At 48.0% G+C, this 25,803-nt stretch overlaps 1 long non-coding RNA gene across 1 annotated transcript; it reads left to right on the top strand.

Moving 5' to 3' along the window:
• Positions 1-2,345: 2,345 nt before the first annotated feature.
• Positions 2,346-25,266, top strand: LOC122693475. The gene is made up of 4 exons (XR_006340907.1): positions 2,346-2,438; positions 3,659-3,804; positions 24,423-24,587; positions 24,958-25,266. It is a non-coding gene; the product is annotated as an uncharacterized LOC122693475 (long non-coding RNA).
• The last annotated feature ends 537 nt before the right edge of the window (positions 25,267-25,803 follow it).

The raw sequence follows: 25,803 nt of genomic DNA, 5'->3' as shown, positions 1-25,803 counted from the left end.
ATAAGTAACAGGTACCCTTTGCCTGCTCTCTGAGGTGGGCGGGCTGGTTCCTTAAATGGCGTGAGAGTGGGGGCTGATCAGTGGGTCGGGTTGGAGGGGGTGCTTAGGTGGTGGGCCCACCACCTTGGTGATGCTGTGTGCAGAGATCCTGTGGGGGACCCAGCTTTTGCTCCTGGCCCCTCAGAAATGACAGTTGGTTTGTGGCCTTTTTCTATCTTGTTCATGATTGGACCCAACTGAGCAGGTAGGCAGTTACTTTTAGACCCTTATGGTTTCTTTGTATTCTTTCGCTCCAAGAGACAGATGTAAGTACAAGCAAAGGGTCCCAGGTCACAGCCTATCTCAATATGATACATTGTGAAGGACACAGCATACAAATAAATATGTGGTTATATATATTACATATATATTAGAGAAAAAGCAAATGTGTTAAAATATTAACTGTTTAGGGAATCTGGGAATTCTTTGTTTTTGTAACATCTCCAAATTAAATTATTTCAAAATAAAGATTTTTTAAAGACTAAAAAGCCTGTCTATCTCAGGATTATAGATATATTATCCCATATTTTTAGCCTGATACTTCATCTTGTTTTTTTAATTTGGCTTCTTAAACACCCAGATTTTTACTCTGGAGCATAGTACCAGCTGGAAATCTAACTTATGTCTTCCAAATGTGACCATACATAATTTTTCAAACATTAGGTTTATTTTTAATGTGAGTACATATAATTGTTTTCTTAATTTTAATAAAGTTTTCAAAACTAATACATGAATTTTGAACATATATTTTTAAAATTCATTATTAACTTCACTAGGGCTTTTAAAAAACCTTCCATCAAGTTCTTCTACACTCCAGCAGGTCTCAGACCCCAATTTCCCATTTTCAGATGGCAGCCTATTTTGAAAGAGCCGGTTTATACTTAAAACCTATGTCCAAGTACACACACACTCACACACATGGACATACATAAAGACAATTTTTTGAAGCACCATTTCACATCTACCATCAGGAAAAATAATGAACAAATTCATCTTCTCATTGTAACTCTACTGAGAAAGGCAGTAAAGCAACATACGATGCCATATTTTAAATATAAATATCAGTTAAGTGAAAATACAGACAAAGCTTAAGACTCTGTTCAGAGATATTTAAAAAGTAAGGCTCAAATAACTGTGTAGATTCCAAACACGCTATTTAGTGATCAGTTCCTCTCAAACAATAGTTTTTACATAGATCTGATAAACTCTTCGAAGTGAAATTGCTGAGCAAGAGTCCTCTTTCTCCTGGAATTTGTACCCTTTCACCGCCCCCGCCCCCATGCCCCCCCATCCCCACCCCACCCTGGAGCCCCAGCAGGGTCATAAGTGTTCCTGTGCGGCCCACCAGTGTACTGTTAAACTCTCGGCTTTTGCTAATCAGATATATGGAAAACGGTTTCTTGATATTGTTTTGAAATTTATTTCTGTTATTGTGAATGAGTTTGAGCATCTCATGTGTTCAAGGGGATCCATTTGTATTTCTTTTTTTGGTGAACTATTTATCACTGGTCTGTAAGAGCGCTTTGAATATAAAGATTAGTCCTTCCTACACAGTATGAATAGCCTGGTATCGTTCATCTTTGCACTTTGTGTTGTGGTTATTTTGGCCATTAAAAACGTTTTTTAACTAAACCATTTTCATCTTTTATTTATTATTTCTGGGTTTTTTTAGGTGATAAAAGGTGCTTTTTTTTTTTTTTTAATGTTTTCCTCTCATACTCTTAGGGTCTTCCTGCTTAACATTTACATTTCTGATCCTTTTGGAATGATGCTGGTGTCTGGTGAGGGGTGTGCGTCTAACTTGTGTGTCTAACTGGTCACCTTGTTGTCCGAGGAGCATCTATTCATAACGTCTTGTTGACCACCTTTACACACACCAGCGTCCCCTGTTCTGGCCTCTGTTCTGTCCCATGTTCTGGCTAGGCATATTCCAGGAGGCAGGTCGTGTCACATCCCGTTTTGCTGATTAGAACATCAAGGCCCTGGGGAGTAGTATCCTCCAAAGGTCCCCCTGGGCAGGTGGCTCTGCCAGCCTGTTTCTTCACCAGGGTTTCTTCTTACTTCCCCATCCTCCCACCCGCTGAGGGGTGAGTTAAACAGGAATGACCAGAAGACAAAATGTCCAGGTTCCTTATCTGTGTGCTGAGATCTCAGAAGCTGCCATGTTATCTGGGGCTCACAGAGGCGCCATGCAGCCCACTGGCCGCAATACTGGTCTCAGAGAGGAACAAGGTTCGGTTAGGGTTTCACAAGATCACTCTTTGACCTGAGGGTGAAGTTCAGATGGTGCCAGCTCCCAGTCCTTCCTCCCTCCTCCCCAGCTGTGTGTGGGGAAGGCTGCCCAATCCCTGCTGGAAGCCTCCTTGTCTCTCATCTGTGAGCATGTGATACCTGCTCAGGTGAGGCTTTCCTGACCCCTCTCCCCTTCCCCAGGCAGAGTGACTGCATCCTGCTTGGCCCACTCTGCCTCCCAGGCATCATCCCTGAACTGCAGGGGAGTGTTGGCTTGTCTTTATCTGAGCTCTGAGCTCCTGGAAGTCAGGGCTGGGTGTCTCTTCTCAGACCCCCAGGGCTCATGAAGTGAATTGAGGGGTGTTGAGGGTTTTAGGATAGTTCATGAGTTACTAATATTCATTTTGGCCTAGGACAAGCTACATGTATGTACAGCGGTTTGAGTTCTAAACCAGGCAGCATACGGCTTAGTGCTCAGCAGTATATGGCCTTGGTTCTCTGACTTCTCTGTAACTGCAGAGCAAAGGTGCTCGGTCACAGCACAGTGGTTCCTAGAACTGGGGGAGTCTGTGTGGCCATCCCACAGTCCCACACTGTCCCTGTACCCCTGTGTGCCCACACCCAACCCTCCAAAGCCCCTACTGGGCAAGTTACAAAGCAAGTAAATCAGTCATTCTCTCCAAAGCTCCTCTTTCTCCTCCTGATACCCCTCGGACACATCTTCCTTCCCTTTCCCCCAGTTCATGGTCAGCAAATCCCTTGAATGTGAGAGGTCTCAACTTAGACCTTAGAGGCTTTTCCTTCCTGGGGATATGGGTATTCTGATAGGAGATTCTAGAAAATCAGTAAGTGCCCTCCACCTGACTCATTGCCCAGCCAGTTTCAGACACCAGCTGAGCCGAGACAAGCAGGTATGAGGCCCTCCAGGAGCTGTATGCAGTCCTTTGCACCCCTACCTTCCATGTTGATAAGAAGGTTAAATAGCATCACCGACTCAACAGACATGAATTTGAGCAAACTCTGGGAGATAGTGAAGGACAGGGAAGCCTGGCATGCTGCAGTCCATGGGGTTGGAAAGAGTCGGCCACAACTTGGTGACTGAACAACAACTTCCATCTTGATTGGCTGTGATCAAGCCACGGGTCCATACAGGGCAGTGCAAGCCCACATCCCCATTGGACCCATGTGCACCACGGTGGCGGCAGTCACCCCATTGCCTGGGGTAACCCAGGCAAACCACCCATGCTGGTGTCTGAAATTTGCCCGTGGTCTTCAGTCAGGGCTGTGAAATATCCCTTGATGAGCCTGGGGGCCTGGATCATACGCAGTCAGTGACAGAGAGGCTGTAAGTCTAACAGAGGCCGTCCTCATCTACCTGTTCCCAAAGGTTGCACAGAAACCCTGATGTCCACGGGTCACTAATCTGCTGCACAGACCAGGAGACACCAGGGCTGAAGGCTGTGGCCTTAGAACCCTGCATGGAGCCACATTCCAGCGCATGTGGGGGCTCTCTCCAGAGACATGGTCACTCGAGTAAGTTACTTCCATAAAATGCATCCCTGACAAGCACAGCAAGAGGATCCTGCTGTTCCCTGTGATGTCACAGTCAGGACGGTTATGCCCTGGTGCTGTCTCACTGCACTGGAGCACAGTGGAGGGAGGCAACAATGACGGGAAATCGAAAGAGAAGCTGTAGCGTTACATGCTTTGATAACTGATTTCATGTTGGTGGCTCAGACAGTAAAGAATCTGCCTGCAGTGCAGGAGACCTGGGCTTGATCCCTGGGTCAGGAGGATCCCCTGGAGAAGGGCATGGCAACCCACTCCAGTATTCTTGCCTGGAAAATCCCATGGATGCAAAGAGCCTGGCGGGCTATAGTGCATGAGGTTGCAGAGTCGGACACCATGGAGCAACTTTCACTTCACCTAGTTTTATCTTGCTAGGGAGTTATATGTCAGTCATAGTCAAAATGCCAAGCTGCATGGTGTAATGAGTGATGACGGATTCTGAAGGTTCCACCTGTGATGCTGGGGTTTTGGCGGTGATGAAAGAGTGGGGATTTGTCCTGGGCGGGGGAAGGTCCCCCCAGGGTGGCTCAGATCATAGGCAGGAAACCCCACCCCAGTCCCCGTCCCTCACTCTCACTTCCCGTTCTGTTATTTGCGTAGTGAGATGTCAGGGAGTGAAAGGGAAGTTGGAGGGGAGACATAGCTACACATGAACTACATCAGGATGTACCAGGATGCAATTTTCCTGGTGATTAATACTCTTTTGTGTGACTTTCTCCCCGAAGAATGCCTGAATAGGATCCAGGCAAATGAAAGCGATTAGTCTGGGTTGGTCAACGGTCCTTAATACCTCACCCACAGAATCACGTGGAGCTTATTCTGAGTTCACTTTCTCCTCTTCCTCTAATGTTACTTGAGAGCTCCATCCCTCTGGGTGGGACCTCACAGCTTCTCCTAGGAGCTGGCTCCCCGTGGTGGCCTCGTCCACTCGAATCAAGCAACACTACTATCCGAGAGAGTAAACCCATAGACACAGCAAGGCCCCAGGAGGTGGCTGGAGCCCTGGGGTGGAGGGAGGGGCCTGCATGGTGGCTGGGCTTGGGATCAGCCAGGCAGGACAAGGACATGAGCAGGGGACATAAACAGGGGTCCCCTGAGAAGTCTTTGCATCACCCACAGTGCCCATCAAAGATCACTAGTCTCCACACTACCAGCTTACGGTCTCATAAAGTGTTTTATTAGTTTTATAAATTGAATATGATAAATTTTTTAAAAAGGAAAAGGCTTTATAGTCTGTAGATAGGTTCATTGACCACCTGATTTGTGTCAACACTATGGTTGCTTTGCCTACATAGTATTCCCCATCCAGAGACGGCACAGGTGAGAAGGAGGCTTCTAGAGGAGGAAGGTGATGCTTAGACCATCCTCATGTCAGAGGCAGGAAGAGCAGGACCAGGGCATGGGCTCCAGCACCCTGAATCCTCACCTTTTAAAGTACAATTTCATCTTAAGGAACCTACTTGGATTCAGCTCTGTGCTGGTAGCAACCTCCAAACACTGTAATTTTCACTGAACAACCTGGGGGAAGACCACATGGGTTATGATGGGGGAAAGTGAGGAAGAAAAGGAAAGGGAAGAAAGAAAAAAAATTTTTTTAATTAAAAAAAAAAAAAGGAAAGGGAAGAAACCAGGCAAGGGAAGTTCAAGCTGCTGAAATGAGGCCCGCGTGGGCACGGGAGGTGCAAACAGCCTCCAAGATTGGGTCTGGTTCTGGGTTTCCCATGTAGTACAGTCGTATTTCAGCTCATGGAGAGAACAGATGTGAGATGTATTGGGAACCCACAAGCCCTGCGGGAGGCTAGGGTGATGGCAGATTGTGGACTGTGTCTCTTCTGAAGTTTCCGGGTCAATTATTTTTCAAAGGGACATTCAGCCTTTATTTTCAGGCCAACCTTGGCATGGCACACGTCATCTTGGGATGTGGTAGCTGATCCACTGTGGAGGGAGGGAATGTCACTGGGAGATTTTCCATTGGTTCAAGTCTAGGGGTGGGGGAGGGAGAGGGCTCCCCATCTCTGCTTGGAACACACACTCTTCTTAAGATTGTCTCCTGTGCAAGCTCATTGTTTTAAGAATAAAAGGTGAAAAAAATGTGAAAAGGGAGAATTACCTAAAACCCTTTACGGGTAAGGACTTCCCTGGTGAGTCAGTGTAAAGAATCCACCTGCCAATGCAGGAGAAGCAAGTTTAATCCCTGGGTCAGGAAGATCCCCTGGAGAAGGAAATGGCCACCCACTCCAGTATCCTTGCCTTGGAAATCCTGTAGACAGAGGAGCCTGAAGGGCTACAGTCCACGGGGTTGCAAAGAGTCAGACACGACTTAGCAACTAAACAACAGCAACTTTGCTGATAAAGATCTGCAGGCTCTAAAAGTTCGAGGAAGAGGCTCAAGTATAAATGGTTTCCTCAAGAGGCTTTAAAGGCTGCAGGCATCCTGGGCTTGTGATCTCAGAGCTGGAGATGAGGGAAAAAAACTCAGCCTCCCTGGGTCAGTCTTCCAAAGACTAAGGACCCAGTGGGGAGTGCTTGCTCTGGGAAACAGGAAGAAAGAGAAAACAGTCTTCAAGAAAGAAGACACAATAAAAACTAAAAGCAATATGGGTCCCATCAATGCGACATGGTTGAGAAATAATAGATCATCTATCAAATTTAACATGTACTTTTATTCACACAAAGACGTGAATGAGCACAATGTTGACATGGAAGGGGTGACAGTTTTACAAAAATGGGGTGACAAGTTCTCATTTGTCTCCATCTGTGTGTGTGTGTTTCCAGTGTGATACCAAGGTGGGAAGATGGTGCAGTCTATCACAGGTGTAGACCATAATTGGGTACCTTGTCTGTAGAGAATCTTAAAGCAATAATACAAGTGCCTAGAAGTTTGTCTCCTTCTTCGTATCACCTTGCATCAGCAATTCTAAACCCTGTTAGTGATAAAACACTTCTCCCTGCCAGCGGGTACAGCTGGCACTGCTTCCTGTCTCGCTCAACCACTGTGTATTTGCATATGATGTATATAAACATGAAGTTAAACATGGGGTGCACACAAGTTTTTGTTAACTTGGGTTACCTAGGAAGGGCTTGGGGTTGGTATGCTGGGGGAGAAAGAAGGATCAGCAGGGCAAAAACAGAGGAGGAAGGAAAGGATGGAAGGAAGGGATAGTTAGGGAGTTTGAGATCAACATGTACACACGGCTATATCTAAAAGAGATAACCAACAAGGACCTACTGTATAGCACATGGAACACTGCTCAAGGTTATGTGGTAGCCTGGATGGGAGGGGAGGTTGGGGCAGAATGGATACATGCGTGTGGATGGCTGAGTCCCTTTGCTATGGACCTGAAACTATCACAACATTGTAATCAGCTACACTCCGATATAAAATTAAAAGTTAAAAAAAAAGAGGAGGAAACAAAACACTGAAGACTCATAATGTGATAACATCTGATGACATTTTATTGAAAATTACATATGCATTTAAGTAAAGGGAAATTTTAAAAAGAAAAAGGAAAAGATCTTCAAAGCTCTAGATTTGCTTCCCAGAAAGCCATACACTTTCACACCAAACTCAGGTTTAGACACCCCAAAAGCTGTCAGAGTCTGCCTCAGGCCTTGGGCTGGTCTGGGCCACAGTCTGATCCTTTCTACTCCTCATGTAGAGCAGTTGAAATCCCTGAATGTGGTCAGAAGACCTGGACTGGAATCTTTTCCTTGCAGCCTGCTGTCTGTGACCTTGGTCGTATGAATCCTTATGCTAAGGAGCAGTTTCCTCACCGTAGAAGGGCCCCCACCTCCTAGCTGAGTGGACAGCACAGATGAGCTTCCGGCCAGCTGGGTGTGGGTCTCCGCAGGTCATAGTCAACCACGGGACTTCTAAGAACAAGACATGTCTCCCATCATCTCCTCCCAGGGCTCCTTCCACTAGAATCTGCCCAGGCAGAACTATGTGTTCAAAGCTTTACATATTCAGTGCTTGATAAAAGCTAATTGGATGTGAATTTGGTCACAGCTCAGCTAACTGGTGAACTAGGGATCCAGGAACAACCCTTGGGGTAAACCTTTCAAGGATTGCAGAGCATGGCTGGACACAGGTGGGACGGGCTGGTTTGTGGACACTCACTAACTTGCCCTGGTCCCTGCCCCATTCTCTCTGCTGGTATCCTCCTTTCCCCATCCTGCCAATTTTCTCTCTGCTTCCATTATTTTTTTCTTTTCTTTTCCACTTTCCTTTGATCTCTCCACCTCAGCTGGTCCTTAGTGTTTGTCGTATGTATTTTAGAAGTTGTCTGTGTTTTTAATTAAAAGAAGACTTTAATGCCCTCTCCAGATCCCCCACGTAACCCTCAGGAAGTGGTGCTGGTGCTGAGCAAAGTGCGGCCAGGTCCTCACTTCACACCCCCACTGCCAGGCAGGGGCCGCCCACAGGAAAGTTCCTGTTGGCCTCGCTGCCTCCATGGTAGAGGCTAGGAAGGCTGATGGCTCTCAGTGACCTCACAGCAGGCTGGACAGTCAGCTAGGAGGCAGGAGCTGTCCGTGCTCCCAGGCGTTTGGGGTGTAGCCTTTCCCTTCCAGCTCAGAAGGGACCTGGGAGCCCCAGCTGGTGATTCTGTGTTCTGCCTTTGACTCTTAGTAAACACAGCTTGGAGACTCTTCTGTGAGCGCCGGGGAGGCATAATCTGCATGGCTTGACACGGGTCATGCCTACATTTTTCCTGAGTGGCTGCCCCCAGCAACACAAAGCTAAGAAGCAGAGGCCACCAGGAGATGAGGCTGCAGTTGCCTAGCAGAGCTGGCCGCTGCCAGGCCACATGGGCAGGCACCTTTGTGGGGCTTGCTGGCCGCTGGGCAATCCACACCACGCCCAGCTCCCAGAGGTGCCAACACGGTGTTCACAAGCCTCAGACCAACTGGGCTCCTGGAGCTCTGGTCCCCACCACACACACAGCCACAGTTCTAGGGCATCAGTGGCCCAGCAGGAGTGGAGCCGGCTGCCCATCCTTGCAGCTGCCCTGGGCGAGTGGTCTAGGGACCATTATCCACCACTCAGCAGACAAGTCCAGGGCTCCACCACCCAATTACCCCGACTCTGAGGTTTTCCTGTTTGGGCCACGTGCTTGGGCCACATCCCCAGTCCATCACAGCAGCACTGTCCAGCACTCCTGTTGTAGGAGTCTGCTGAGGAATCTGGGTGTGGAGGCTTGAGTGTCTTTCATGCTCTGCTCGGTCTGTAACCCTTTGTGTGCAAACAGAAGTCTGGCGGAGGATTGGGCAGGGGGCCATGTGTGTTTGAGCTCATTGGACTCCACAGGGTCCCTGAGAAATTTGGGGACTGGCTAAGCTGTCATGTAGTGACTTCCTTGGCGCTGTTGGCTCACTGCCTGGAGAAACTCCAACAGAGAAGTGCTGAGTCCTTGAGGACCACAGCCCAGGCCAGGGAGAGTGATCCTGAAGCAGGGATGCTGACCCAGACTGGCACACAATGCTTCCCAAATAAATGAGGTTAAGGAGAATCCAAATGTAAGATTTGAACCATTTGGGAAATGGTCTAACAGATTGGCTCTGACTGTGAGGTATTTACCTTATATGTGCAGATACAGAAGTGCCTCTCTAAGGCATTGTATTGCTCTCCTTGAAAAGTGGAGCTTCCCTAGTGGCTCAGACAGTAAAGAATCTGCCCACGATGCAGGAGACCTGGGTTTGATCCCCGGGTGGGGACGATCCCCTGGAGAAGGGAAGATGTATAAATGGTTGGGTGTGGCCTGCATGGCACCTAGAAAAGGGAGTGCAGGGAGACAGATCTGACTTTGTTCTTCAGCATTGCTTGGAAGGAGGGTGCTTTGGCCCTGAATGTGGGATTCAGAACTTCATGAGAGGCACAGTCCTGTGGTGGAGGTGGGCATCCTCACTACCTATTAACAATTCTTCTCTTGGGCTCATTTGTCTATTTCCCTAGTACTGATTCTCTGTTAATTTTCTGATTATAACTTGGCTTCCTTTGATTTGTTGCCTACAGAATGAGAAAATACTGATGGGCAGATGAGCGGTAAATTGAAGTGTCAGCATATTTGGTTTGTAGATCAGTATCTAGGGGTTTGGTTATTGTGAGTCAGTCCCTGAGAGGGGCACCCCCTCTAGCCTCCTCCTGTCCTCACTGTATACTCTTCTTTCAAACTGCAGCAACACTGGTCTGTAGTGTCCCTGATGTTGCTTTTTACAAACAGCTTTACCAAAAAAAAAGCAAAAAAAAAAAAAAAGCTTTATTGAGGTATAATGTGCATAAAACTCATTTCAGTGTAAAATGCATGCTTTTTAGCTAATTTATAAATTGTGCAGTGATTACCATAACCCTGAAAGTTTTAGAAAATTTTCATTACCCCCAAAACATTCCTCATGCCCATTAGTAGTCAATGCCCCAAACCCCTCTCATCTCCAGGCAACCACTAATCTGCTTACTGTCCCTATAAATGTGCCCTTTATGGACATTTCATATAAATGGAATAATAAAATAGGTAGTCTTTTGTTTTGAGATTCATCCATGTAGCATGCATCAGTAGTTTGTTCCTTTACATTGCTGAATTGAATCCCATTGTGTGGATAGGCCACATCTTGTTTATTTATTCACCAGCTAATGGACATTTGAATTGTTTCCAGGTTTCAGCCATTATAAATAATTCCGCTGTGAACATTCACATTCAAGTCTTTGTGAGGACATGTTTTCATTTCTCCATGGTTGATACCAAGGAGTGGAATCATTTGGTTAAACAGTAAGTTTATATTTAACTTTCAAGGAAACTGCCAAACTATTTTCCGACATAACTCTTCCACTTTTTCTTTCCCACCAGAAATGTTTGAGGGTTCCAGTTCCTCTATGTCCTGGCCAACACTTGTTATTGTATCTTTTTGATAATAGTCATTTCAGTGGATTTGAGTAGTATCTCATTGTGGCCTTTAATTTGCAGTTCTCTGATGACTAAGGATACTGAACATCTTTTCATGTGCTTAAAGCCATTGACGACTAATTACTTTTTAAAAATTTTGTATTCAATAACAGAATATGTGAGGTACTTAGGGCTTCCTCAGTGGCTCAGCAGTAAAGAATGTACCTGCAATACAGGAGCTGCAGGAGATGAAGGTTCAGTCCCTGGGTTCCCCGAAGGAGGGCATAGCAACCCACCCCAGTATTCTTGCCTGAAGAAACCCATGAACAGAGGGACGTGGCAGGCTACAGTTCATAGGGTTGCAAAGAGTTGGACATGACTGAAGTGACTTAGCATGCACCCACGCACGTGAGGTACTTAGTACAGATTTTCTTATATATTTAAATACATTTAACTGCTTTATTAAAGTCTAATGTGTAATATTATATAAGTTACAAGTGTACAGTACAGTGATTCACAACTTTGAAAGGTTATATTCCATTTATAATTATTATAAAATACTGGTTATATTCCCCATACTGTATAATATGTCCTTGTAGCTTATTGTATACATAAGAGTTTGTGTACCTCTCAATCCCCTGCCCCTTTATTGTCCTTTCCTCTCCCCACTGGTAACTACTAGTTTGTTCTTTATATCCATGATTCTGTTACTTTTTTGCTCTTTTCATCAGTTTGCTGTGTTTTTTAGATTCCACATCTAAGTGATGTTGTACAGTATTTGTCTAAGATTCTTTTTGATGTGGACCGTTTTTAAAGTTTTTCTTGAATGTGTTACAACATTGCTTCTGTTTTATGTTTTTGGTTTTTTGGCCACGAGGCATGTGGGATGTTAGCTCCCCAACCAGGGATCAAACTTGCACCCCCTGCATTGGAAAGTGAAGTCTTAACCACTGGACTGCCAGGGAAGTCTATTGTGTCTATATTCATGAGGCTTACTAGGCTATAGTCTTCTTTTCTTGTGATGTCTTTGGTTAGAATACCAAGATAATACTGACCTCATCAAATGAATCAAGATGTATTCCCTCCACTTCTATTTTTTGAAAAGTTTGTGAACGATCAGTGTCATTTCTTCTTTTAATATTTGGTAGAATTCACCAATGGAGTCAACTGGTTTTTCCTATGGGATGATACTATTAATTGAATATCTTTACATGTTCAGATTCTGTCTCTTTTTGAGTCAGTTTTGGTAATTTATGTCTTTCTTGGAATTTGTCCATTTCATCTAAGCTAATTTATTTGTATAGAGTTGTTCATAGTGTTGTTTTATATTTCTTTTAATGTCTGTAAGGTCAGTGGTAACTGACTCCTCTTTTATTCCTGATTTTGGTATTTCCTGTCCTTTTTGGCCCTTCACATTGCTTCCGCTTCATAGCATCTGCTCCTTGCCTTGGACCCTGCCTCTTAAGCTGATCCCCGGTAGCTCCCTTTGGGTGATCATCTCACTTGGGCTTTTTGGTCACATGCGATGACACAGCTATGCACCCAGTACATGGCTGGCATTAGAAAGGGCTTCGTAAATGTTAGCTTCTTCCCTTTTTTTGTTTTCCTTGACCCTGAACCTATCTGGACTTTGGTGAACTCCCCACATGGCCTGGATACAAGCGTTCCAAACTCTTTCCTCCGATGCTGGCTGGAGGGCAGCCAGTCTGACTGCAGAGATGCCCTCCTCCACCACAGGAAAGACAAACCCTCCCAGACTCCTCAGTATTCGGCACTTCTCTACGGTGTCTCCTACAAAGAGTGATGCTTGGAACGGGGTCGGGGCTGCAGTGTGGTCGGGACAGACGGCTTGGTGGAATCCTACCTCCAGGGGCACAGCTGGGTGTCGGTGCCAGGTTGGAGTGCAGGGGAGGGGAGGGCAGGGTGGGTGTTGGAGGGTGGGCTTGGCCAGTTCCCACCGCTGTGTCTCTGTGCTCTTCTCCTTGTGTTGGTCCCAGGCCACACTGAACTGGGGCCCCGACTCACTCCTGCTGACCCCAGCCTCTGGAATGGGGAGTGGCCACAGTGAGGATCCCAGTCAGATCTGGGAGTTGTACTTTACAAACAAGGGCCACCCAGACAGACCCTCCCTTCTTGGCATTTCTGTTTTCCTCTCCCTTACAGAGCCATAATGAAAAATGTTATTGGAATCAAATACAATCTAGTTATAAATGCTAGTAAGAGATGAAAACATGCCTACAGGCTCTAGCTGATTGGTTGGAACCATGTGGGTTTTGGCTGCTTCCCTCCTTGTTAACATTTTTATTCCTATCTAAACCAGTTAAGCATAAACAGTGGGACAGGAACTGCCCGGATGAGGGGATCCTGATGGCCTGTTAGGAGGCCTTGCCTGGTGGGCTCATGTGGTCTTTTCAGCAAGAGCAGAGAAGTGTGTTGTTTTAAAAGCAGTGAATGTGGGTCCTGACCAGGCACTGTTTGCTGGGTCCTCCCCCCAACTTTTGAGAGCTGCTTGTGAAGATCTGGGGGAGTCTTACTGGCTCCTCTCCAGAATCTGACTCAGAGCCCTGCCAGTTAGTGACACACCCAAAGGGGTCTGTCCAAGTACTGTCACCAGGGAGCCCAGGCCGTAAGCACTCTAAACTACAGCTTTGGGGCAACTTCCTGGCTGAGCTCCTGGTGGTGTCACCAGTGAGCAGAGGCTGGGCTGGTTCCCTCATCCTCTCGGGCCCCACTGCTCCGTGCCCAGTGATCCCAGAAGGGAAGGCACGTTGTTCTACTGGGCCCACACCAACTGTGAAGTGAGTCCCCTTCTCGGTTCCTCATTGCAGCCGCTGTCCTTGGTCTCTGGGAAATGAGGCAGGGCTTCCATGTGTCCCTCGTGTGGTGGCCGCTGTGACAGGCCCTGTGGCTTTCCAGACACCCACGGCTTGGCCACCTGCCCATTCCTCCCTCTTCTTGGTAAGTGGCTGGAACATTCTGGATTCATCTCAGGATTGTTCTCTCTCCACTGGTGGCCCAGCTCCAGGTAAACCCACCTGTACTCCAGAGACTCAGAGGAAATCAGACAGGGGGTGCTGGGGGCTCCAGGGGTCTGCTCTGCCCAGGGAAGTCCAGATGTGAGTGGTCAGAGCCCCGGGACCATCCCAAAGGACAGGGCTGGGTCCCCCAGGGTGCCTCTCCATCCTGCAAGTTGTTGTTCAGTTGGCAAGTCGTGTCCGACTCTTTGTGACCCCATGGACTGCAGCACGCCAGACAAGCCACAAGGCAGTGATCCATGAAGGGGCCATGGTGCAAAAACAGCATGCAATGCTAACCCTTGAGCAGGGTAGGGGTTCGGCTTTGCATCTCCTGAGCCACGTTACAGAATCATGACTTTTGTTCTAGAACCCACTTTATACTCCCTCTCTTTTCTTGTGTCAGACTAATTCTGTGATTTAGGACAACTGCTCCTCTTGGGATCCAGGTAACGGATCCTCAGACAGGTTGGTACTGCGAGTCTCCCAGCCCTCGCACCGGAGGCAGGGACCGGGAAGGCAGGGGACACAGCTGCAGCTCCAGAGCCTGAGGACTCTCGGGGACTAAGGAGATGACTCTGATGTTCTCGATACTGTCCAACTTGCAGCCTGGGAGGCGGTGTCTGGGGCCGTGTCCTGGGTTTGCAGAGATAACAAGTTGCCCTGCTTACGCAACATCCACATGGCCTCAGTCCTTCCCAAAGAACTTTCTTCATATCAGATTTTTTTTCTTTCTTTCTGGGCTTCCCTGGTGGCTCAGACGGTAAAGCGTCTGCCTGCAATACGGGTGACCCGGGTTCAATCTCTGAGTCGGGAAGATCCCCTGGAGAAAGAAATGGAAATCCACTCCAGAATTCTTGCCTGGAGAATCCCATGGACAGAGAAGCCTGGTAGGCTACAGTCCATGGGGTTGCAAAGAGTTGTACACGACTGAGCAACTTCACTTTTTTCTAAGAATAATGCACAAGCGAGCTGAGAAAATGGAAACAGTATGAAAGTTCAGGATGTGGGTGCTACTCCAACCCCACCACCACTGCCCCCACCCTACCCCCGCCTCGGCATGCCCTTGTGTATATATTTTCCTATCAGAGCTTCTGTTTCTTATGGCAGAATCATCAGATCTCGAATAATCCCCGCTTTCTTCCTGGGGAATGTCTTCCTACAAAGCCAGCTTCTTTCCCTCCCCCTTGACATTTGCACGCTGCCTTTTCTTCACTGCAGCCTTGTCCTCAGAGGAGCCCCTTTCAGAGCTGTCCCTCTGCCTCTGGGGCCGGCCAGCGAGGTCTCTCGGGGACAGACACCGGTCCCGTCCTGGCCCTCGAGCTGCCCTCCGGGCTGATCCTCTTGCAACCAGGGCAGCCGTGCTGAGATGGTCCGTGTCAGGGTTTCTGACCCACACCACATGCCTACGAAGAGAAAAAACTCCATAAGAAAAAATAACAAGTAGGCAATTTTTCTGGAACTTGAAAGCTGGTTAACTTAAGACTTGAACTTCACACTTGTAAGAGCCGAGCTGTTGTGTTTTCACGAGACGGAAGACACAAACGGGCCTCTGAGGCGTCAGGGACACCCCGCGGTTCACGGCGAGGTCACTGCCCTCGCTGATGCTGTGCGATGCCTTGTTTACATTCTGACCCCAGACCTCCGGCATTCCTTAAATTGTTGGGAACTTGGGAGCACAGACCAGCATGGAGCTTCAAAACCCACCCCCATCATCGATGTTGGGACTTCATGGAGGGCCACGAACAGAACAGACTACGGTGCAGACAGACGCCAGTTGACCTGGGAGGTGATGGCGTCCCCCACTCCCACGTGCAGTGAGGAATCTGGATCCCGAGGGCCGAGGGGAGGGTGTCTGCAGCCTGACCTGCAGGGTTGACAGGCCTGGCCACAGTCCAGGATGGTCAGCACACTCTCCCTCTACTCGGGGGTGAAGATGTGGATGGAGGAGGCTCATCCCTCTCTCCAGGTCTGGCCAGGAGGCAGGGACACACCCTGTCCTGGTCACCTACTCTTGCTGAAGGGACCTCAGAAGAGGGGACCTGGGGCAGCCCTGCTGGGGAAGCACCCAAGAAGGTGACTGTGCTTTTGGCTGTTTGGTGCGGTCAGGAAACCTCAACTAGAAGTGAAGAAGAAAGGGTAGAGGGTCAGAACAGCCAGACAGAAAAGTGAGTGGGAGGGAGGCAAATGGAGAAGGAGCAGTCCTGGGGGTGGGGCTGGCAGGTGGGGAGCTTGGCATGAGGAGGAGATGGTTCCAGGTCCCCCAGGCCTTTACAAAGGACAGGAAGGATTGAAGCTGCAAGTCTGACCTGATTCGTCTGCACTGAAGACCAAGCAGTTCCCTGGAGAGGAAACTGGGTCGGAACCAGAGAGGAGACCCCCATCTGTGCAGGGAGGGGCAGGCGAGAGTACATTAGGGGCACAGAGATCAGAGCAGGCCCACTGGGGTCAAACTTCAAGGCTGTGTGACTCGAGGCCCCCCCCACAGGGACGGTGTCAGAGCGGAGAAGACTTCCGGCCTTGGTCAGGTTTGGCTCAGGAAATGGGCCCCGTGGCTCTGTCCTGGGAAGTGGGCATGTGAATGGGGAGGGTGTCCGCGGGTCCAGCGGGGGTTCTGGGTAGAGGTATCTGGGGCCCAGCAACAGCGCCAGACGAGGACACACCCAGCTTTTGGAAAAGGAAAGCCCTGGCCTGGCGGTTGCCCCTCCAGCCACCAGAGCCGCGAGCTGAGAGGCAGGGGCCAGGAAGCAGCCCATGAGGTCCCTCTGGCTTCAGGGAGTCGGGCCAGAGCAGGGGGCTGCCAAATGCTGCACCCCAGGGACCCCCATCACCCAAAGGCCACAGGACATGGAGGATCGAGCTTGGTTTCAGGGCCAGCACCAAGGCGACAGCCTAGCAGTGGAGGCTGAGGTCCCTGGGTGGTGGGGAGGGGGCAGGGAACTGACACCCCCAGACTCAGGGCGCTGACTTAACTGTCAGGCTCTCTGAGCTGTCCTGGGTCCCCAGCGCCATCAGACTGGCCGCTATCCAAGACTTTTCCCTTGTGATCTGAAATGAGAGAGGTTTGACTTGTGAAAACAAATCACTGCATTTGTGAGACACACTTTGCTCGCCACCCGGCCAGCTCCTTTTCCTCCAGCCACGTTTTGCTCATTGTCACCAGCCCTTGTCCCCAGAGCGTCACCGCAATAGGCTAATTGGAAACACAAAGGTTGGGTCCCACCCCCACTTTCTCTGTTCCCTGTTTTCTCGCCACTTCTTCTTAAGTTTGGGTTTGATTCTTTGGTTTGCTTCTTCCTTTTACTTTCTTCTTGCGTCCTGGTCCTGGTTGTGTCTGGCCTGGCGCTTTTTAAAAAATTATAATTGAACACCTCATTTCTAAAGTATTTTTGCGAGTGGCTGGCCCCTGATGCCTGGGTCACATCTGTACCCTCGTCCTCACCCCTCGGGGCAGGAGGGAGAGTGCGAGGTTCCTGAGGTTGTGGCTGGTCACCTTCCTGCAGGTGCCGCTTGTGGGAGTTCAGTGGGGACCTGGACCGGGGCTCCCCCACCCACCCACTGCTGGTTTCAATCTCCTGGGGCCCTCCCCGGGGCACCAGTGACTGCCCTGCTTGTCCTGCCTCTTTCCCTAGACATCCAGCCTGGATGGGGTTTGGGGCTGTGGGGGCTTCTGCCCGCTGAGATTCAGGGTGAGTGGAGGCCCAGGGGAGACAAAGCTGGAGGTGGTCAGGCCTGCCCCTCCTCTGGCCTGGGGGCAGCAGGGGGGACCAGTGGATCTGGGACACCCATCCCATCTCTCTACCATCTCTTTCCAAACCTGCTCCAAAGGGATCCTCCTTTTCTACACCTGTAACAAGCCCACTTCAGGTCACACTCTGGGAGTCCCCAGAGTTGAGGAGCCTGAAGAGGCCTCTGGGGGCCTCTGGGACTCGGTCCAGAGAATCACCTGGATCTTGTGAGCCCCTGGATCTCATCAGCCCTCTCCCAGGGACTAATGGGACCCACAGGGCCCAGGTGATGCTCTCTGCACTAGAGAGGGGCAGATGGGTTTTAATCCCACCTCCCTGTGTCTGTTCTTCAGGCTCCCTTCATGTCCCCTGGTCAACCCTCCAGCTCCTTCATGAGAAACACTGTTCTCACCTGAAGAACCCCGAAGCCCCCTGAAGCTGCCCATGTTTCAGGGGATCCAGGTGCCCAGATCTATCCTCCCATTAGAGGTCCCTCCAACGCCAGGAGACATGGGGGTCCCTGCCTCTACTCCCCATGTGCCCTCTGACCCCTCAAGGCCAGGCAAAGCTGTCTGGGCAACCTTTGGTGTGTGAGCCCCTGTTTTAGCCCAGATCTATTGTGAACATTTCAGACTCTTTTGTTGACTATGATGGCTACTCCATTTCTTCTAAGGGATTCTTGCCCACAGTAGTAGATATAATGGTCATCTGAGTTCAATTCACCCATTCCAGTCCATTTTAGTTCGCTGATTCCTAAAATGTCGATGTTCACTCTTGCCATCTCCTGTTTGACCACTTCCCATTTGCCTTGATTCATGGACCTAACATTCCAGGTTCCTATGCAATATTGCTCTTTACAGCATCGGACTTTACTTCTATCACCAGTCACATCCACAACTGGGTGTTGTTTTTGCTTTGGCTCCGTCTCTTCATCATAGTTGACAAAAGAGTCTGAAATGCAGTTCTTGGATGCAATCCCCAAAATGACAGAATGATCTCTGTTTGTTTCCAAGACAAACGATTCAATATCACAGTAATCCAAGTTTATGCTCTGACCAGTAATGCTGAAGAAGTTGATGTTGAATGGTTCAATGAAGACCTACAAGACCTTCTAGAACTAACATCCCCAAAAGATGTCCTTTTCATTATAGGGGACTGGAATGCAAAAGTAGGGAGTCAAGAAATACCTGGAGTAACAGGCAAATTTGGCCTTGGAATACAGAATGAAGCAGGGCAAAGGCTAACAGAGTTTTGCCAAGAGAATGCCCTGGTCATAGCAAACACCCTCTTCCAACAAACAAGAGAAGACTACACATGGACATCACCAGATGGTCAATACTGAAATCAGATTGATTATATTCTCTGCAGCCAAAGTTGGAGAAGCTCTATACAGTCAGCAAAAACAAGACCGGGAGCTGACTATGGCACAGACCATGGACTCCTTATTGCCAAATTCAGACTTAAACTGAAAAAAGTAGGGAAAACCACTAGTCCATTCAGGTATGACCTAAATCATATCCCTTACAATTATACAGCGGAAGTGACAAATAGATTCAAGGGATTAGATCTGATAGACAGAGTGCCTGAAGAACTATGGATGGAGGTTCGTGACATTGTACAGGAGGTGGGGAACAAGACCATCCCCAAGGAAAGAAATGCAAAAAGGCCAGATGGTTGTCTGAGGAGGCCTTACAAATAGTTGTGAATAAGAGAGACACGAAAGGCAAAGGAGAAAAGGAAAGATATACCCATTTGAATGCAGAGTTTTAAAGAATAGCAAGGAGAGATAAGAAAACCTTCCTCAGTGATCAGTGCAAAGAAATAGAGGAAAACAATAGAATGGGAAAGTCTAGAGATCTCTTCAAGAAAACTAAAGATACCAAGGGAACATTTCGTGCAAAAATGGGCACAATAAAGGACAGAAACAGTATGGACCTAACAGAAGCAGAAGATATAAGAAGAGGTGGCAAGAATACACAGAAGAACGATACAAAAAAGATCTTCTCAACCCAGCTAATCACAATGGTGTGATCACTCACCCAGAGCCAGACATCCTGGAATACAAAGTCAAGTGGGCATTAGGAAGCATCACTATGAACAAAGCTAGTGGAGGTCATGGAATTCCAGTTGAGCTATTTCAAATCCTATAAGATGATGCTGTGAAAGTGCTGCACTCAATATGCCAGCAAATTTGGAAAACTCAACAGTGGTCACAGGACTGGAAAAAGTCAGTTTTCATTCCAATCCCAAAGAAAGGCAATGCCAAAGAATGCTCAAACTACCACACGATTGCACTCATCTCACACGCTAGTAAAGTGATGCTCAAAATTCTCGAAGCCAGGCTTCAACAATATGTGAATCGTGAACTTGCAGATGTTCAAGCTGGATTTAGAAAAGGCAAGGAACCAGAGATCAAATTGCCAACATTGGTTGGATCATCCAAAAAGCAAGAGAGTTCCAAAAAAACATCTATTTCTGTTTTATTGACTACGCCAAAGCCTTTGACTGTGTGGAGCACAACAAACTGTGGAAAATTCTGAAAGAGATGGGAATACCAGACCACCTTACCTGCCTCTTGAGAAACCTGTATGCAGGTCAGGAGGCAACAGTTAGAACTGGACATGGAACAACAGACTGGTTCCAAATAGGGACAGGAGTACTTCAAGGCTGTATATTGTCACCTGCTTGTTTAACTTATATGCAGAGTACATCGTGAGAAATGCTGGGCTAGATGAGGCACAAGCTGGAATCAAGATTGCCAGGAGAAATATCAGTAACCTCAGATATGCAGATGACACCACCCTTATGGCAGAGAGGGAAGAACTAAAGAGCCTCTTGATGAAAGTGAAAGAGGAGAATGAAAAAGTTGGCTTAAAACTCAACATTCAGAAAACAAAGATCATGGCATCTGGTCCCAGCCCTTCATGGCAAATAAATGGGGAAACAGTGGAAACAGTAACAGACTTAATTTTGGGGGGCTCCAAAATCACTGCAGATGGGGACTGCAGCCATGAAATTAAAAGACACTTGCTCCTCGGAAGAAAATTTATGATCAACCTAGACAGTGTTTTAAAAGCAGAGACATTACTTTGCCAACAAAGGTCTGTCTAGTCAAAGCTATGGTTTTTCCAGTAGTCATGTATGGATGTGAGAGTTGGACTATAGAGAAAGATGAGCGCCAAAGAATTGATGCTTTTGAACTGTGGTATTGGAGAAGACTCTTGAGAGCCCCTTAGACTGCAAGGAGATCAAACCAGTCCATCCTAAAGGAAATCAGTCCTGAATATTCATTGGAAGGACTGATGCTGAAACTGAAACTCCAATACTTTGGCCACCTGATGCAAAGGACTGACTCATTTGAAAAGACCCTGATGCTGGGAAAGATTGAAGGCAGGAGGAGAAGGGGACGACAGAGGATGAGATGGTTGGGTGGCATCACCAACTCAATGGGCATGAGTTTGAGTAAACTCGGGGAGTTGGTGATGGACAGGGAGGCCTGGCATGCTGCAGTCCATGGGATCGCAAAGAGTTGGACACGACTGAGCGACTGAACTGAACTGAACTGAACTGAGTTGCTGTGAACATTCAAGGCTGAGCATCAGCTTGGACCTGAGTACCGTCCCTGGGGTGTCCCCTGTTGCTCCTCAGGGATTCTCATCTCCATCCAGGACTCACACAAGGCATCTGGGCTTTCTCCTGGGCAAATTTCACCTGAGATTCAGGTCAGCATGATTCTTATTAAATATACACGAAGCTCTTCCATGGAATAGCTAAGTATAACTAATAAGAAAACTCTGTAGTAAGAGATGATATATATTGGTAAGTGGGTTTTTAAAAAATATTTATTTGGTTGCTCTGGGTCTTAGTCGCGGCACATGGTATCTTTAGTTTTGGCAAGTGAACTCTTAGTTGCAACATGTGGGATCTAGTTCCCTGACCACAGATCGAACTCGGGACCACTGCACTGGGAGCCTTAGCCACTGGACCACAAGGGAAGTCCTGGTGTTTTAAAAAGAGCATCTGTATAAAGATTAGCTTCCCAGGTGGCACTAGTGGTAAAGAATACACATGTCAATACAGGAGACGTGAGTTCGATCCCTGGGTCAGGAAAATCCCCTGGAGAAGGAAATGGCAACCCACTCCAGTATTCTTGCCTGGAAAACTCCATGGACAGAGGAAGCTGGTGGGCTATCTCCCTGGGGTCGCAAAGAGTTGGATATGACCGAGCACACACACATATAAGTGTCATTCTTACTAATTCTTCAGTCACAGCTTAATTCAATCCTGGACTTACTTCCTCGGAACCCCCTGGATTCTCTAGAGTTACAGGGCTCCTGGGAACACAGCCTTTGGGGAAGCTTATTCTCCATTCTTTTAAAGACCTCTAATTGTTTATTTAACACCTATTTTTTCACAAAGAGTTGGACATGACTGAAGTGACTTGGCGCACACACACACACACACACACACACACACGCAGTAAGTACCGAGAATAAAAGTATGAATAAGACATAATCCTGGTCTTTAAGGAAAAGCAAAACATAAAGTATGTAAAATCTACAGAGAGTGGAGTTCTGAATCCTGTTTTTCAAATTATTTTTCTCTAACTGAAAGGGTGGAAACTTCTATTTCCTTAAAAAGTTGTCATTCATGCAGAAAGATAGTATATTCCAAAATACATGTGGAGCTTAAAGAAAACCAAATTATAACCACTATCTATGGTAACTTTTTTTAGTGTTTGTAACTTTTTTTATTGAAGTATAGTTGCTATATGCTTTGTGTGTTCAGGTGTGTCCAACTCTTCATGGACTATAGCCCGCCAGGCTCCTCTGTCCATGGAATTTTCCAGGCGAGAATACTGGAGTGGGTTGGCATTTCCTCCTCCAGGGGATCTTCCCGACCCTGGGATGGAACATAAGTCTTCTGTGGCTCCTGCGTTGGCAGGTGGATTCTTGACCACTCAGCCTCCTGGGAAGCCCCTTTACAACATTAGATAAGTTACAGGTGTACCATATAATGTGTCACAATTTTTAACTGTTATATTCCAATTATAGTTATTGTAAAATATTGTGGGCTATATTTCCCACGTTGTCCAGTACATCCCTGTAGATGATTCTATACCTAAGAGTTTGTATTGTGGTAACTTTTAATGGAGTATAAACTGTAAAAAAAAAAAAAACTGGATCACTATGCCATACATCTAAAACTAATTTCAACTAAATCAACTTTATTTCAATTGAAAAAAAACAGGAAGCCAGAACACACTCTGCTCTGCCCCCACTTGCCTGGTCAGGGAGGCGACATGGAAGGCAAAAGTGACTGCTCGTGTCCGCTGTGCTTATCTGTTCTCGTGTGGGAAACTGGTGGGTATGGAGTAGTCTCTCACTGGGGTTTATTGAGACCTCACTGATTATTAATGAGATAATGAGATCTGCATCTGTCTGTAGCTTCCTCTGCAAGTGGGCTCCCTGCCCTGTTCCTGCACAGACCTTTCCTCACCTCTGCCCTCTGCCCTTTTGTCTTTTTTTTTTTTTCTGGTCATGGCATGCAGGATCCTGAATATTCATTGGAAGGACTGATGCTGAAGCTGAAGCTCCAATACTTTGGCCACCTCATGGGAAGAGACAACTCAATGGAAAAGATCCCGATGCTGGGAAAGATTAAGGGCAAGAGGAGAAGGGGATGACAGAGGATGAGATGGTTGGATGGCATCACTGACTCAATGGACATGAGTCTGAGCAAACTCAGGGAAATAGTGAAGGACAGGAAGCCTGGCATGCTGTGGCTCATGGGGTCACAGAGAGTCAGACACGACTTAGTGACAGAGAAACAACAATGTAGGATCTTAGTTCCCCAAGCAGGGATCAAACCCGTGCCGCCTGCAAAGGAAGCATAGATTCTTAGTCCCTGGACCACTGGGGAAGTTCCTGCCTTTTGTCTTTTGATGTAGTTCCTGACTGGGATGCGGTGGGAATTTGCCTGCTTTTCCCCCTGTGTTTCTCCCCTTTCCTATCTTAACAAACCCTTCCCAGTCTTCAATACCTTAAGATACTGTCCTGTAGCTTTACTTTCATAGTTTGGATTTTCACACACAAGTGCTTACCCATCTGGAAGCAATCTTTTGTGTTTGGTTCAAGATACAGATCCAATTTCACTTTTTTTATATATATGCATAACCAGCTCCTGGCACCGTTCGCTAGTAGGCACTGGAGCTTCCATCTGCTTTTGGGCTCTGCCCCCTTGGCCAACACCATCCTGACCCTGAAACTGATCACAGGTCTGTATAACCCTACAGGGCATACATTTCTGCCTATTCTTCACTCACCCAGTAAGTGTTTACTGAGCACCTTCTATATGTCAGGAAATTGCTAGGCGCTGGAAAAATGTCCCTGACAAAAACAGCTGCCTTCTTTAAGCCTGCATTTGAGTGAGAGAGAGACTATAAACTTTGGATTTTTTGGGGAAAGAAAAAAAAGAGAGAATATAGGGTGATGATGAGATAAGGGCTATACTTTAAACAGAATGGTCAGGACAGAGCTAACAAAATTAAAAAATAAAGGACTTATTTTCACAGCATCCCTCCTGACTGCTGCAGCTGTGTGGCCCTGGTCACCTTCCTCCTGCGCCCCCCCACCATGTCCCCTCTGTCTCTGACACCTCTCCCCGGCCTTGTTTGCAGCGGCTGCCCCACTCCTGTGGGCTCAGGTCTGCCCAGCCCAGCGATGGCCCTCGCCTCCCCGACTCCTCTGGCCAGACTCCCATGTGTCCTACTTGCCACAGACGGCCATCCTCACCTCCATGCCCAACCGGCCACCCCGTCCAGCTCCGGTTGCATCTCTGTCCCGGGTCTGCTTCTCGGGGGCCCAGCAACCCTCTGTGGCCCTTCAGTCCTGATATTCGGAGCCCTCCCCTCCCTCGTCCCCCACCCTGCTTCTCAGTACCTTCCCCTGTCACCTTCGCAGGAGCTTGCTCTCCTAAGTACACCTGAAGTCTCCAGGTCACTGCCCAGGACACGCATGCGGCACGCCCGCCTGGACAGAAGCTGAGATGGGTGGTTCTGAGAGGGGCCCCACCTGGGTTCCAGCTTCCCATCCTGGCCCCAGTGACTGCTGACCTCCTCCTACGTGGTAATGTTTATTAAGCACCACTGTGTGCAGGGCTGGGGGCCTGGGCTAAGGGGCTGGGCTGATTTCCTTCTTAGGGCCAACTGCGTGTTTAGTGTCCCTAAACCGCCCCCCGCCCCGCCCCACTCTCTGTGACTTTGGCCTCTATCAGAGGGGGCCGCCCACACCCACGTTGTTTCAGGATGGACTGTGGCTCCGACCCTGGGAACCTTCGTGCAAGTAGGGTGTCTGGTGTCCTGCGCCCGAGGGCGAGAATCAAGCCCGCCGCCAGCTCAGCTCTAGATCCAAGAGGCAGCGCTCACATCTCTTTTTTTCCATTCACATTCTGAATCATCAACTGTTTATTAAACATGTGGATTTTTTTGGTTTGCAGTTCCTTGGGCAGTGAAGGCGTGATCCCACCAGCTGTTTACAATCCATCATCCAGCAGTTTCCACATGGTGGTTATGCAGCTTGGGGACTAGGGAGGAGAGTCCTGGTATCCAAATACTGGACTTGCAGCTTAATTAATCAGGGAGGACCTCAGCATGCAATCCTCACCGCGACAGCAAATTTGCATACTTCTTGTTTGCTTTGCACTCAAGGTCAAGTCTCTCCTGCAATAAAAATGTCCTCAGTGGGTGGCTCAAGAGAAGCAGCCAAGCATTGTTATCTCCACCTTAAACTGGAGGAGCCAATCAGAGGTGTCTGGAGGGGTGAGTGAAGCCCATCCTGATGCCTGGGGCCGGGTCTAGCAGTGGAGCAGCTCCCAGGCCTTGGTGAAAATGAGGGTACAGCCCAGGGGACAGTTTCCTCTCCTGGGGAATCACAGTTACTTTTCCCTAGAGCACAATCTTGTGCCAATAGATAAATGGGCAAAGGTCAAACACGGGTAGTTCAGAGCTGTGAAATTCAAATGGCTATCAAGTAAATGCTGGGAAAGATTGAGGGCAAGAAGAGAAGGGGACGACAGATGATGAGATGGTTGAAAGGCATCACTAACTCAATGAAAATTAGTTTGAGCAAACTCTGGGAGATAGTGAAGGACAGGGAAGCGTCAGTTCAGTTTAGTTGTTCATTCGTGTCCAACTCTTTGCGACCCCATGGGCTGCAGCACACCAGGCTTCCCTGTCCATCACCAACTCCCGGAGCCTACTCAAACTCATGTTCATCGCATCAGTGATGCCATCCAACCATCTCCTCTGTTGTCCCCTTCTCCTCCTGCCTTCAATCTTTCCCA

This window comes from Cervus elaphus, chromosome 5 (assembly GCF_910594005.1).
Source record: "Cervus elaphus chromosome 5, mCerEla1.1, whole genome shotgun sequence".
Classification (NCBI taxonomy): Eukaryota; Metazoa; Chordata; class Mammalia; order Artiodactyla; family Cervidae; genus Cervus; species Cervus elaphus.
This window is presented reverse-complemented; position numbering and strand designations above follow the sequence as displayed.